The sequence below is a fragment of the Tachypleus tridentatus genome, unplaced genomic scaffold (genome assembly GCF_004210375.1).
Source record: "Tachypleus tridentatus isolate NWPU-2018 unplaced genomic scaffold, ASM421037v1 Hic_cluster_2, whole genome shotgun sequence".
NCBI lineage: Eukaryota > Metazoa > Arthropoda > Merostomata > Xiphosura > Limulidae > Tachypleus > Tachypleus tridentatus.
Window position 1 is genome coordinate 48,896,500 of NW_027467782.1, and position 15,248 is coordinate 48,911,747.

The following is a 15,248-nucleotide window of genomic DNA, read 5'->3' on the forward strand; positions in this document are numbered from 1 at the left end:
TATCGATGTCTTGGAAGCATCATACTATGAATTTGTTGACTTCAGTGATGATGAGCCAAGTCACGAGTGTGTATTTTTCAAGATGCAGTTAAACCTAAAATAGTATATTTGAGTTTGACCTACAATTAAATATACTGTTTATCCAAAACTATGATCCTACACGGAATCCAAAACAGTGGGATCCGACATAACATGAACGTTCAAAGTGATCTTGACAAAACTTTATGGTGTGAAGGTGTCCAGTTCTTCCTATTGACCATTCGCACCCACTGTCGCCACCTTGCCGGTTCTTTCTTGCACGGAAACAAAAAGAAGCTTTTGTTCGATGCCGAACCGTTTTTACAACCATAAGCAACGCAGTAAACCATGTTATCATAAAACAAATATAAAGTAGCAATATCAAGACAAAAAAATAATCTCACAAAGTACGTAATCCGAAAAAAACACCGATAAATTTACATAAAACGCCAGCACTGAAAGGAACAAAATGGTCGGCGCGCAACGAAGCGTGTTTGGCAATTATTACGTCATAGTTGTAAAACGTTACAGAAACAGTCGAACGACCGAGAGGAACTTGAGTTCGAGAACCCGCATATATTGTGTTTAAAAATATGACAACCACACAGGAATTATACTTAACCAAAGCACAGTTTCTAAGGCAATTATTAAATTTGTTGAAAATTCACCTTTAAATAAAAGATACAATTTTAATGTGTTGACCTCAAGCAGTGTTATATGCTAATATTGTTTAAAGACAACAACGTGTAGTTAATTATGTAACTTTCTGTCTATTTGTTCCAAGTCTGTTTCATACACGATACTTTAGTTAACGCTCTTAAAAGTACTTAAGTGAGTTAATTCGACTCAATGACCGACCCGCACGTGTCAAGTGGCAGAAAATATGTTAAGCAGTTTACGACAATCTCGTCATAAACTCTGAAAAACTAGTTTGAATAGATGAGAAGTAAAGCAACTTGCAAGTTAAAATCTTTAACACGTAAAAGCCAAAAAAATGTTCATTCATTAAATTTATTTCTTTGTTCACGTGCTTTTCGTGATGTAACAAAGTTGTAAGACAGCGGCGAACGCAGTCAGTTTTTCGGAACAAGTCGATTTAAAATCCTAAATGCAACTCTCTCCACAGTGGGACATCGGCAACTCTATGGATTTACATGTCTAAAACCAAGGGTTCGATTCCCCTCGGTGTGACCTAGTTATAAGAACACACAAAGTTCTGAAATAAAGGAAAGTATATTTATTATCACGTTTTCATGATATAAACCGATAATTTTAAAGGTCGAAATGCTTTCAGATTGGATTTTAATACTGTTTAGCAAAATGTGGGGAATTTAATTAGTTTTATTTGTTATAAATTATTTTGTGACACGTGTCACAGCTGTACTCCCGTTTAAAGATAAACAGAGGTAATATTTTCACTCCTGTGTATGTGCTAGTTAACAAGCTTTCTCCGAAATGCCCAAATGGATTTGGACGGAAGTTGTTATACATTCAGAGCACGACTCAACTTATGCTTATTAAACAAGCCTTAAGGTCCTGTAACACCAGAATTCGTGATTTGGTCCCTACGTTGAGCAGCCAGTTCATTATGCTCAACAATATTTGAAGTATTAGACCCCAGGGCACGAAAAACTGACCCCTTTAGGCGTTTGCAAAATTTTGGAATATTATGTTCCACAAGGCGCTGATTGGTACAAATAAACTACTTGACTTTACTATTCAGGATCTTTTTCAGATATAACAATAATGGTTTTAGAGGTTTCAGCGTTTCCATATTCTCTAGAATCAATATCATACATGTGGCTTTCTTCTAATCTAATTTGATTTGACCTCTCAGGGCACTTCTCCTTCTAATTATTATTATTTTTCATCATTTCTTCTCTTCCAGTTAATATGATTTACTTTATTCAAGCACCAATCCAAAGGTAAGCAGCATCTACAAACACCACAGTGTCCTTTCTTTCAATGTTTATGCTCCTGGCAAGACATTTTAAAGACTTCATGTTTTTTCCCTTAAATTTGGGTCGGTTTCTTGCGACCGGGAGTCTTAAATATTCTATAAAAAACGTCAAAATGTGTTTAGCTGGTTTACACTACCTTGATTTTACAAGATAAACGGGAAATTTTCGTGTAATCCTTAATATTTTATAAAAAAAAACAACAACAACAAATATTCTGACATTCGTTTTACACTGGATCAGGAAAAGGGGGTCCAAAAATAAGTGTTTAAACCAAACTTGGAAATTAAACTGAGGTGGAATTCCAAAAATTAAAATATGTCTTTAATCTTTCTACTCTAGTTTCGGTGTGTCTGTCTTTTATATCCAATTATTAATAATCTGTTGTAATTGTTTGACAAAATCATTTACCTATTTGATCTTTTAAATGGAAGTACGAAGTGCCAGACTTTTTCAAATGTTAAAACACATAGAACGGTAGAATAAAGCTGTGGTTAAACTTTGAAACAGTCCCCCATGTTGAACAAAGGTCGATTGTGCTATCTACACAATATGAGCACTTCAGATCCCCAGTTTAGTGAACATTTCACGAGCACAACTGTCTACCTTACTGGTTTCAGTAAGTTAACTAGCTTCCCCTCTAAGTCCCCCTTAGTAGTTAACAACAGTGGTTAACTACTCAACCTAAGTTTCCTCCAAGGATCTCATGAGATTTAAATGTCCTACTGGACCATTGGCTTCACTTCATGAGTTCATCTCAAGATCGTGGTTCAATTACACGATTGACTGTACATCTCGTATGGACTTTAGTCAAGATCACCATAACTGGCAAAGTTAATATTTGGTGTCTGAGCTTTTCATGGATGAACCAAGGTTCTATGTCTCTACCAATAACCAAGAGCATGGAGGTCAAAGTAACGTTTTTCAAAAAAAAAAATTCATTCTTCTTTCTAGAGGATAGATCTTCTGCTGATGGTTCCCTCAGTGGTAATGATATCATCAGTTGTAAAGACAGATATTCTGTTAATGGTTCCCTCAGTGGTAGTGAGTGGTATCATCAGTTGTATGGACAAATCTTCTACTAATGGTTCCTTCAGTGGTAGTGGTTCTCTCAGTTGTAAATACTGATCTTTTGCTAATGGTTCCCTCAGTGGTAGTGGTTTCATTAGTTGTAAATACAGATCTTTTGCTAATGGTTCCCTCAGTTGTAGTGGTTTCATCAGTTGTATGGATATATCTTCTACTAATGGTTCCCTCAGTGGTAGTAGTTTCATTAGTTGTAAAGACAGATCTTCTGTTTATGGTTCCCTCAGTGGTAGTGGTCTCATCAGTTGTAAAGACAGATCTTCTGCTAATGGTTCCCTCAGTGGTAAGGACTGACCTTCTCCTAATGGTTCCTTCCGTTGTAGTGGTTTCATCAGTGGTAAGGACTGATCTTCTCCTTATGGTTCCCTCAGTGGTAATGGTTTCATTAGTTGTAAATACAGATCTTTTGCTAATGGTTCCCTCAGTTGTAGTGGTTTCATCAGTTGTATGGATTATCTTCAATGGTTCCCTCAGTTGTGGTTTCATCAGTTGTAAAGACAGATCTTCTGCTACTGGTTCCCTCAGTGGTAAGGACGGACCTTCTCCTAATGGTTCCCTCAGTGGTAGTGGTTTCATTAGTTGTAAAGACAGATCTTTTGCTAATGGTTCCCTCAGTGGTAGTGGTTTCATCAGTTGTAAATACAGATCTTCTGCTACTGGTTCCCTCAGTTGTAGTGGTTTCATCAGTTGTATGGATATATCTTCTACTAATGGTTCCCTCAGTTGTAGTGGTTTCATCAGTTGTAAAGACAGATCTTCTGCTACTGGTTCCCTCAGTGGTAAGGACGGACCTTCTCCTAATGGTTCCCTCAGTGGTAGTGGTTTCATTAGTTGTAAAGACAGATCTTTTGCTAATGGTTCCCTCAGTGGTAGTGGTTTCATCAGTTGTAAAGACAGATCTTCTGCTACTGGTTCCCTCAGTGGTAAGGACTGACCTTCTCCTAATGGTTCCCTCAGTTGTAGTGGTTTCATCAGTGGTAAGGACTGATCTTCTCCTTATGGTTCCCTCAGTGGTAATGGTTTCATTAGTTGTAAATACAGATCTTTTGCTAATGGTTCCCTCAGTTGTAGTGGTTTCATCAGTTGTATGGATATATCTTCTACTAATGGTTCCCTCAGTGGTAGTAGTTTCATTAGTTGTAAAGACAGATCTTCTGTTTATGGTTCCCTCAGTGGTAGTAGTCTCATCAGTTGTAAAGACAGATCTTCTGCTACTGGTTCCCTCAGTGGTAAGGACGGACCTTCTCCTAATGGTTCCCTCAGTTGTAGTGGTTTCATCAGTGGTAAGGACTGACCTTCTCCTAATGGTTCCCTCAGTGGTAGTGGTTTCATCAGTGGTAAGGACGGACCTTCTCCTAATGGTTCCCTCAGTGGTAGTGGTTTCATCAGTGGTAAGGACGGACCTTCTCCTAATGGTTCCCTCAGTGGTAATGGTTTCATTAGTTGTAAATACAGATCTTTTGCTAATGGTTCCCTCAGTTGTAATGGTTTCATCAGTTGTATGGATATATCTTCTACTAATGGTTCCCTCAGTGGTAGTAGTTTCATTAGTTGTAAAGACAGATCTTCTGTTTATGGTTCCCTCAGTGGTAGTAGTCTCATCAGTTGTAAAGACAGATCTTCTGCTAATGGTTCCCTCATTCGTAAGGACTGACCTTGTCTTAATGGTTCCTTCCGTTGTAGTGGTTTCATCAGTTGTATAGATATATCTTCTACTAATGGTTCCATCAGTAGTAGTAGTTTCATTAGTTGTAAAGACAGATCTTCTGTTTATGGTTCCCTCAGTGGTAGTGGTCTCATCAGTTGTAAAGACAGATCTTCTGCTAATGGTTCCCTCATTCGTAAGGACTGACCTTCTCCTAATGGTTCCCTCAGTGGTAGTGGTTTCATCAGTTGTAAGGATAAACATCAGTTGTAAAAACATATCTTCTACTAATGGTTTCACCAGTGGTAGCGGTATCATCAGTGGTATTCGTCCCGTTATCTGTAAGATATTGCAAGTCAATTGGATCATACTTGGTTTTAACGTATGACATCACTTTACTATGACTTTTCTCTGATGATATGATACCATAGAGATCACGTGTTAGTCACTGGATAACATACATATGTCTTGATCACTAGGCACCCCTCGTAACGTTGCTTGATACTGGTTGGTTGTGTGGCTTGTATAAAAATTGGGGAGGGGGTACCTCCTTTTCTCTTTAAATTGAACTATTCATGTTGGATTGCATGTGACTAGTTCTATATTTTAAGTAAAACTAAGTAAACTATAACCGTTGTTTGGTTTGGTTTGAATTTCGCGAAAAGCTACTTGAGTGCTATCTACGCTAGCCGTCCCTAATTTAGCAGTGTAAGACTAGAGGGAAGGCAGCTAGTCATCACCACCCACCGTCAGCTCTTGGGCTATTCTTTTACCAACGAATATTGGGATTGATCGTCACATTATAACGCCTTCATGACTTTAAGGGCGAGCATGTTTGGTGTGACGGGGATTCGAGCCCGCGACCCTCAAATAACGAGTCGAGTGCCTTAACCACCTTGATCATGCCGGGCCAAACTATAATGAACAAACAATAAACAATAAATACAATTTTAGAATTTTCAATAACTTTCTGAACTTCACAATAAAAACAATATTACAACGTATTAATATTCTTGTTAAGATATGGGTAAGAGACTTATTCTTGTAAAACTATTATTTTTTACAAACAAAAAAAACTTTAAAAATATGACCAATATATATCCTTTTGGGTCAATAACCCCATTCTTCGAGGGAAACGTGCTTTGAATTTTTCTCTAACAAAAAACAAAACAAGCCACAATAGGTTACGATATAAACCCATAAATCACGCCAACGAAAGTTCCCCGACCTACTTCTTATATGATATATCATCAGGGTTTCTGACGCACGATTTGACAGTTTGTCTTATCTCACTGCAGTTTCAAAATAACCGTTTTTAATCAGACGAATCACACCACTGTTTATTTAATTGTCTTGATTTCAGTTTTAACGAAAAGTTAGACGAGTTTTATCGTAAATCATCGTGTGGAAACAAGTTTTGCCAAAAATCAACACGTGTCCTTTACACGTTCTTAATAATGCGGAGTAAGGGGTTCTAGTCTGTGTTTTAGTTTTAAATCCATGTCTTCATAGTTTATCTAGAAACACTAATGGATATTTTTCAAAGGACAGTAACCAGTTTTTAACCAGAAATATTACTCTTTCATTACCCCTAAAATTACCCTTATTTTTACCTTTGCTTCTCGCAGAAGCCAAAAGAAACTTTCGAGTAGCATGTTTAGTGGATAGAATGATTTTCGTCGGTTGCCCCATATAAGGTAATAGCAGGTATTTAATGTCATTTTTCTGTCGCTTTACTTAAACAAGAAACCAATAGATGTCTCTGTTCCTGAAGTATTGAGTTTCAAGATGTAATATTATTGCAGATTGTTTGTTTGAATTTCGCGTAAAATTACACGAGGGCTATCTCCGCTAGGCGTCCTCGCTTTAGCAGTGAAAGACCGTTTGTTTGTTTTAGAAATTCGCGCAAAGCTACACAAAGGATATCTGCGCTAGCCGTCCTTAATTTAGCAGTAAAGACTAGAGGGAAGGCAACTAGTCACCTCCACCCATCACCAACTCTTGAGCTACTCTTTTACCAACGAATAGTGGGATAGACCGTCACATTCTAACGCACCCACGGTTGAAAGGACGAGCATGTTTGGTGCGACGGGGATTTACGAGTACAGCGCCCTCCATTCGGGCCTTACTGCATATATTTTTCCCGTCTCTCTACTCATATGAACTACTTTGGTTATATTACTCAACTTGTTGTCCTTTCCCAAGGCTTCCTCGGGTTTCACCTGAATAGAGGGCCGATGTTTAGCTGTTTCTGTTTTGATACTAAAGACATGCTGTTTTCATTACTGTATGAATCAGTAGAAACAAATATTCAAATGTACTAATTCTCGCCAATAATATGAATTATAACTTTTATGTGTTTTTTTTTTAACCTGTTGTTAGAAAACAATTGTTGATTTAAATTATTGTCGGAAATGATAATATGACTTCTAACACTTTAATTCTAGTAAAACAATAACACTTGTATAACAATACGCTTTTGTGTAGCAACAAGTGTTTAAAATTGTTCTTTGGTATAAAATTTACACACACTGTTTTTAGCCTTCTATTAAATTTGTAAACTCAGTCGTCCAATCCACTCGACTTAATTTCAAATTAACAACAATATTTAGAAACTTACACAAACACAGTATCTTTGTGGTTTGATATAAAATTAAAACTTTAATCTTACAATGTATTATTTAAAGTAGGTAAAATGTCTGTTTTTTCTCATAATACTAATAATATTATTTTTCTTATGGTTATTATACAGAAGCAACTGATTTATATTGTACACTTAGACGAAAGTTATGTAAATTCACGATTAAATAAAGGTTATTTTAGGACATAAAAAGTTACTTCCCTTATATGTAATTGTAAACAACGTCCATAAAACTGAAAAACACAAAATGTGAAGCCACAAGTCTGTTAGCATATCCGCACGGACCCAACAATCATTCATACTAAATTTGGTGAATCTCGATCAACAAGGAGTGAATTAAACAGTGATAAAAATATTTCCATAAAACCCGTAAAATTTCCTAATGGATTCAATGAACCAACAAACCAAGTTTGGTGAAGATCCACCCATATAGGAGGTGAGATAGTGGTAAAAAACAAATACACCATAAAAACTGAACATTTTTATGTATCCCCGCATGGATATTATGAACCTCTATACCAATTTTAGTAAGAATCCAACCACACCCTGCAAAGTAGTTACATGGACAGACAACAGACAGTTTTATTATATATATATAGATTAATCATAATTCTACATATCTAATAACTTTAACACCAGATGTCAGTTACTGTTGCTTAGAAACTTATTTTAAAATAGAGTTCCATAATTAACGGATTTCTGTCGCTCAGTACATAGTTGTCTGATGAAGGCCCCGGTAAGAAGTCCGAAAGTTGGTAAATCTGTATATAATTGAACATATTAATTAAAGAGCATTAAACAACATTTATTAGGACTAGTTAAACATGATGGAAAATATCGTTTTTCGTTTGTTATCTATTTTCGAGTAGCGCAGATAGCCCTCGTGTAGCTTGGCGCGATATTAAAATACAAACAAACAAAACTTTTACAGAGAGTATATCACAATATTTAATGTGTACGGAGAGTACACCACAACATTTAAGATGTACGGAGAGCATATCACAACATTTAATGTGTACAGAGAGCATATCACAACATTTAATGTGTACAGAGAGCATACCACAACATTTAATATGTACGAAGAGTATACCATAACATTTTATATGTACGGAGGGTACAACACAGCGTTTATTGTGTACGAAAGGTACAATATAGCGTTTATTGTGTACGGATGGTACAACATAGCGTTTATTGTGTGCGTTGAGTATAAGGAGAGTATAACAACGCTCTGAATGTTAAAACACGCGACTTGTTACGTAGCACTATTTAAGAGCGTGTGGACTGTTTTAAAGCAACGTAAAACCAACAAGAATAATATATCTCTAAATACATTCATAAAGTCAGAGTAAAAATACTTTCCGTCTCCTAAAGGCAGAAGGAACTTATTAGAACTAAACGGTGTTTACGAAAAAATTTAGGACAAAATAAAATGTTTGTCAAAGATATTAAGGACATGAATACCTGTTTAGACAGGAAATACACATTTCAAATGATACAGGTGAAACTAGGCTTAACACTCATTTCAAAGCAGCCGGATTTTCTCATTGAACATCGTTTGAAATCAGTGATTTCACGGCACACAGGTTAGAGTTCAAGATAAAAGGTTAACCATATTAACTCCCTTTTGCGGTGTACACACCACCTTTGTAGGCGTACCTAGATTTTCATTCAGCATACCACCAATGAAATCACGCAAGAGGTCGTCCGAGAGTGCTATTTTAGACAATGCGAGCGAAGACAGCCTGTTTGTTGGTCTCTTTCCTTATACATGCGAAAGCGATTTTCAAAACACATGTAGATAATTCAGCATTTTTTTAAAAAAAGGTTTGTTGAGATCTGGAACGAAATATTCAACACGTCAACACCTCCCATCATTAACAGAAATGGAACAGCAGAAAAGGTTAGTCCAAGTTTTACCTATTACTACAGAATTAAACTTCTACAACAGAGGAGGTTCTGTACAAGTTCTACCAGTTACTAATAAAATAAACTATGGCTCGAAGAGAAGAGAACAACCATCTTACTTTTGTCAGAAAAAAACAAAACAACCATCATTTTAAGCCTACTGTAGATTTTCAACTTAATTTTGAACTAGAGACCAGAATGAAAATGGTCAGTAAGCAACACCTGTCGCCGTAAGAACCCTGTCCAGCTCTATGGATAAAAAAACCAACAAAAACATCACCAACTGAGAGGAAGAAGTCCATCCTGAACTTTGATCCGAAGACCAAGATGCTAGCCATTGGGTCTTCCATCTCTGGACAAACATGTAAATCAATTTCAGACATATAGAATCAAGAAAAGCATGAGAACAAACAAACAGTATTTTCTATTATTTAGTTAAATAAGAAAATCCTCAGGTGTTTTGCAGGGATTCGAGTTTAAAATCCTCATTTATGAAAAACTTGTAGTAATTTACACTGATTATTCCTTATTGGTTTCTGTTTATTTCAACATAAACTATACGTCAGCAAAGTTGTCTCCCCTCTGATGAGTAACCTCAAGGGATTATGACGTTAAACTGCGGGGCTCTACCCCTTGGAGTGGACACAGTACAGACTTAAGTTTTAAACTTGAATAAGAGGTACATTAATATGGTAGATTTAACACTAGTGGACAAGGAGATGTTCTAGAGTCCGGAGTTCCCTTGACCTTTTATATACTTCAGCGTTCAGTCTTCCAACTTTTTATGTTAACATTTTTTTCCAAGTGGCTCAGCGTAAAATTGAAGAGCTTAATCGCTGAAATCAGGTTTCGATACCCACGAAATAACAACAAACAAATAAAAATGTTAGTAACAGTCCACGTTTTGAGATACATCAGTAATCAGTGGACAGTTACAATAAACTTGCTAAGGGTTTTCCCACCGACAACTTTGTCGGATATGAATATTAATATATAACTATTACTGCTATTACCAGCTGTAACCAAACGTTGGGCTAGAACAAGAAACAACAACATAATTAATGAATATCCATCTCCATTGTTGTAAAATCTATTGCTGTACTTTAAATAAAAATTGACAATAGAGTTTTAAAAATAGTCTTAGAGGGCCTGGTATGGCCAAGCGTGTTAAGGCGTGTGACTCGTAATCTGAGGGTCGCGGGTTCGCATCCCCGTCGTGCCAAACATGCTCGCCCTATCAATCGTGGGGGTGTCATTATAAAGTGACGATCAATCCCACTATTCGTTGGTAAAAGAGTAGTTCAAGAGTTCGTGGTGGGTGGTGATGACTAGTGGCCTTCCCTCTAGTCTTACACTGCTAAATTAGGGACGGCTAGCACAGATAGCCCTCGAGTAGGCAAAATTCAAAAAACAAACAACCAGTCTTGAAAGAAGAAAGCTGATACTGCTGATAACGTCAGAGTAGCACGTGTTTTATGGTTTGGCAAGTGCTAAAGTGAACACCGTTTCACGCACTGGTCACGCGAACAGTTCTCAAGTATCTCTCAAAGGTAGGTTTATATTTGATTAAAATACGTTGCTCTACCGATCGAAACGAATGTGATTCGCTTCTCATGTACCCAAAGTACTTAGATTACAAGTCCACGTATGCAAATCACTCTTAATGTCATTAGGGTCCATCTAAAGCAACACAGTTGTTTTCACAACACAATATCAGGACTATTAGGTTTAAAAACAAACAAAACAAAATAGCATAAAACACGTACATAGCAAAAGCTTTCTACTAAAAATTCTGGATATTTCTAGATGAAAGGCTACGAAAGAAACGTTTTGAAAGACGAAGCGACAGCCTTCAAACAAATCTAATGACATCCAAACTCTGTTGGTATGTTTCCCAGGATAATTCCTGTACAGCAGGTTTTGCTTTCGTTACACAGTAAATCAAAGGATTTGTGTGTTTCTTGGGTATTTAATTCGCGCGAAGATACTGAAACACTTCTTACCTTAGCAGGCCTTTAATATCTTCCAGCTTAACTGTACAATAATAACTAATACTGAAGAAACCAATGGTCAGTAGCTATCTTTTAACATCTTCCCACACAACTGTACAATAATAACTAATACTAGAGGAGCCAGTTATTAGTAACTATTGTGAGTAGCCAGTTACAAGTAGCTATTGTGAATAGCCAGTTATTAGTAGCTATTGTGAATAGCCAGTTATTAGTATGTGTCATGAGTAGACAGTTATTAGTAGCTATCGTGAGTAGCCAGTTATTGGTAACTATCATGACTAGCCAGTTATTAGTAGCTATCGTGACTAGCCAGTTATTAGTAGCCGTAATGAGTAGCCAGTTATTGGTAACTATCATGAGTAGCCAGTTATTAGTAGCTATTGTGAGTAGCCAGTTATTAGTAACTATCATGAGTAGCCAGTTATTAGTAGCTATCGTGAGTATACAGTTATTAGTAACTATCATGACTAGCCAGTTATTAGTAGCTATCGTGACTAGCCAGTTATTAGTAGCCGTCATGAGTAGCCAGTTATTGGTAACTATCATGAGTAGCCAGTTATTAGTAGCTATTGTGAGTAGCCAGTTATTAGTAACTATCATTGTGAGTAGCCAGTTATTAGTAACTATCATGAGTAGCTAGTTATTAGTATCTATTGTGAGTGGCCAGTTACTAGTAGCTGTCATGAGTAGCCAGTTATTAGTAGCTATTGTGAGTAGCCAGTTATTAGTAACTATCATGAGTAGCCAGTTATTAGTAGCTATCGTGAGTAGACAGTTATTAGTAACTATCATGAGTAGCCAGTTATTAGTAGCTATCGTGAATAGCCAGTTATTAGTAGCTGTCATGAGTAGCCAGTTATTGGTAACTATCATGAGTAGCCAGTTATTAGTAACTATCATGAGTAGCCAGTTATTAGTAACTATCATGAGTAGCCAGTTATTAGTAGCTGTCATGAGTAGCCAGTTATTGGTAACTATCATGAGTAGCCAGTTATTAGTAGCTATCGTTTTAACATCTTCCTACGTCACTGTACAATTATTAACTAATACTAGAGGAGCCAGGTATTAGTAACTATTGTGAGTAGCCAGTTATTAGTAACTGTCGTGAGTAGCCAGTTATTAGTAGCTATCATGAGTAGCCAGTTATTAGTAGCTGTCATGAGTAGCCAGTTATTGGTAACTATCATGAGTAGCCAGTTATTAGTAGCTATCGTTTTAACATCTTCCTACGTCACTGTACAATATTAACTAATACTAGAGGAGCCAGGTATTAGTAACTATTGTGAGTAGCCAGTTATTAGTAACTGTCGTGAGTAGCCAGTTATTAGTAGCTATCATGAGTAGCCAGTTATTAGTAGCTGTCATGAGTAGCCAGTTATTGGTAACTATCATGAGTAGCCAGTTATTAGTAGCTATCGTTTTAACATCTTCCTACGTCACTGTAGCAATTATTAACTAATACTAGAGGAGCCAGGTATTAGTAACTATTGTGAGTAGCCAGTTATTAGTAACTGTCGTGAGTAGCCAGTTATTAGTAGCTATCATGAGTAGCCAGTTATTAGTAGCTATCATGAGTAGCCAGTTATTAGTAGCTATCATGAGTAGCCAGTTATTAGTAGCTGTCATGAGTAGCCAGTTATTGGTAACTATCATGAGTAGCCAGTTATTAGTAGCTATCGTTTTAACATCTTCCTACGTCACTGTACAATATTAACTAATACTAGAGGAGCCAGTTATTAGTAACTATTGTGAGTAGCCAGTTATTAGTAACTGTCGTGAGTAGCCAGTTATTAGTAGCTATCATGAGTAGCCAGTTATTAGTAGCTATCGTGAGTAGCCAGTTATTAGTAACTATCATGAGTAGCCAGTTATTGGTAACTATCATGAGTAGCCAGTTATTAGTAGCTATCGTGAGTAGCCAGTTATTAGTAACTATCATGAGTAGCCAGTTATTGGTAACTATCATGAGTAGCCAGTTATTAGTAACTATTGTGAGTAGCCAGTTATTAGTAGCTGTCATGAGTAGCCAGTTATTAGTAGCTATCGTTTTAACATCTTCCTACGTCACTGTACAATACTAGTTGTTACATTATTTTAATACCACATTGAATTGCGTGGTATATACAAGTGTCAATAGTAAAGATAACAATAACTTGTACACATGGCTGGTAGAGGGCATGAAACCTTGCAGTATAAATCACAGTGACTCGAACACTTGCATGCCAAAACAGTTTTATTTTGGACATGGGTCGTAGTGAACTTTCATGTTTCTTTCAAGAGATATTGATGCGTATGAATTGTGTATACCACGGTATTACGAAGTTTGTGATAAGATCACGTGTTTGTTATTTCCGTGACTCAATGTCGCCTAGGAACACGAATTTTAATATATGAATCTAGATATCCCTCACATTGGCTACTTGTGATTATCTTTGTGACAATCTCACGAAGTTCAAGTTTACCACTTCTGATGGGTCAAGAACACTGTCGATTAACGCTTTTGAACGTGAGTAACTGTACACGAAGGAAAACATGAAAGTGTGATGTTTTCTCCACTTCACACCACGTTGTTGACTTCTATAGGTGTACGTAAAGTGTAAGCTACAATGTTCGGTCCAGGAAATCGGCAGGACGTTGTCCAGTGATCACGAACAGAAACTGAGATGACATACCCCCCCAATTTGCTGTTGGAAGCACGTGCCAAAATAATATTACACAATTTCATTTGTAGTTAAACATAAAACTACACAATGGGCCACTTGTGCTCTGCCCACGTGTATCAAAACCCAGTTTCTAGCAGTGTAAGTTCGCAGACATTCTGCTATGTCACTAGGGGCATTTCTATCTTATAACTGCAGGAAGATCCAGCTACGATGCCAAAAAATGTTAATCCATGTCCCAGTCACTGATGCGAAAATATCTTCTAACTTACAACGGGTTATCTGGTTCTCCTGTTATGATACACAGGGGTTCTAGCATCCATAATGCTTTCATTGTTTCGGGGTGCTCACGATTATTAATGCTGTTAAAACCACTGACAGGATAAAAACTGTCACCTGGTGAAAAGTTTTTCCCTTATCAAACTAATGTGAAACACTTGTTAAAAATAAATTATAAAAAGTTACATGACGGTCTACCGCCAGGTGAGAAGTTATTCACTTTACCAAAGTAATGTAAAACATTAAATAGTAAATATAATTTTGTACAGAAGAACATTGCTGCCACATGCAAAAACAAATTACTTCAGTTAATGTAACTAAAATATATGATAAATATTATAATTTCGATGACAAATTCTGCCATTTGACAAAATACGCCTGAGTATGCTGAGACATTACAAAATTCACAATTTAGGCCTAAAGCAGAATAAAACTGTATGAGATCCAACAAGGCCTGCCATTTGCCCCTTTTTTGTGCCCTCTGAGCAGCCCATCAGCATCAGGAATTGTGAAAAGGTCCAGATAAATATTAATAATTTCGTGTGTAAAACTAATAACTACCATGTTTTTGTTTGTTTATTTACACATTACCCGAAGAAAGTTTATTACACTTGGCAATAATACGCTTCTGTACACTTTAACTATTTTATACTGTTTTTAATAAGTTTTACTTTCGTGACTTTTTAATATTTCAATACAAAGAAGTAAACAATTAAAAATAAATAAAAATGAAGATTTACACAAACCAAGTATGGTAGCTTCCATTAACGAATAGTCCATAAACCTCTACTAATCGAACGTTTTCACACATGCAATATTTCGGTTAATTAAGCCTAGATCCTGACACTTTTTGTGATACTGCGGTTACGAGTTCGTTTGCAAGAAATAGTCTCAACACCATACCGTTGGTCTATATCAGTTAAGTTTTATCAACTTAATTTATGTTACAACTTATTGTGAACAATAACCAAGAACAGAGACTTGAATTTTCTGGTTAACTTGACACGGATGAAGTGCAAAGAAAAAGATACAAAAGTAGATCGT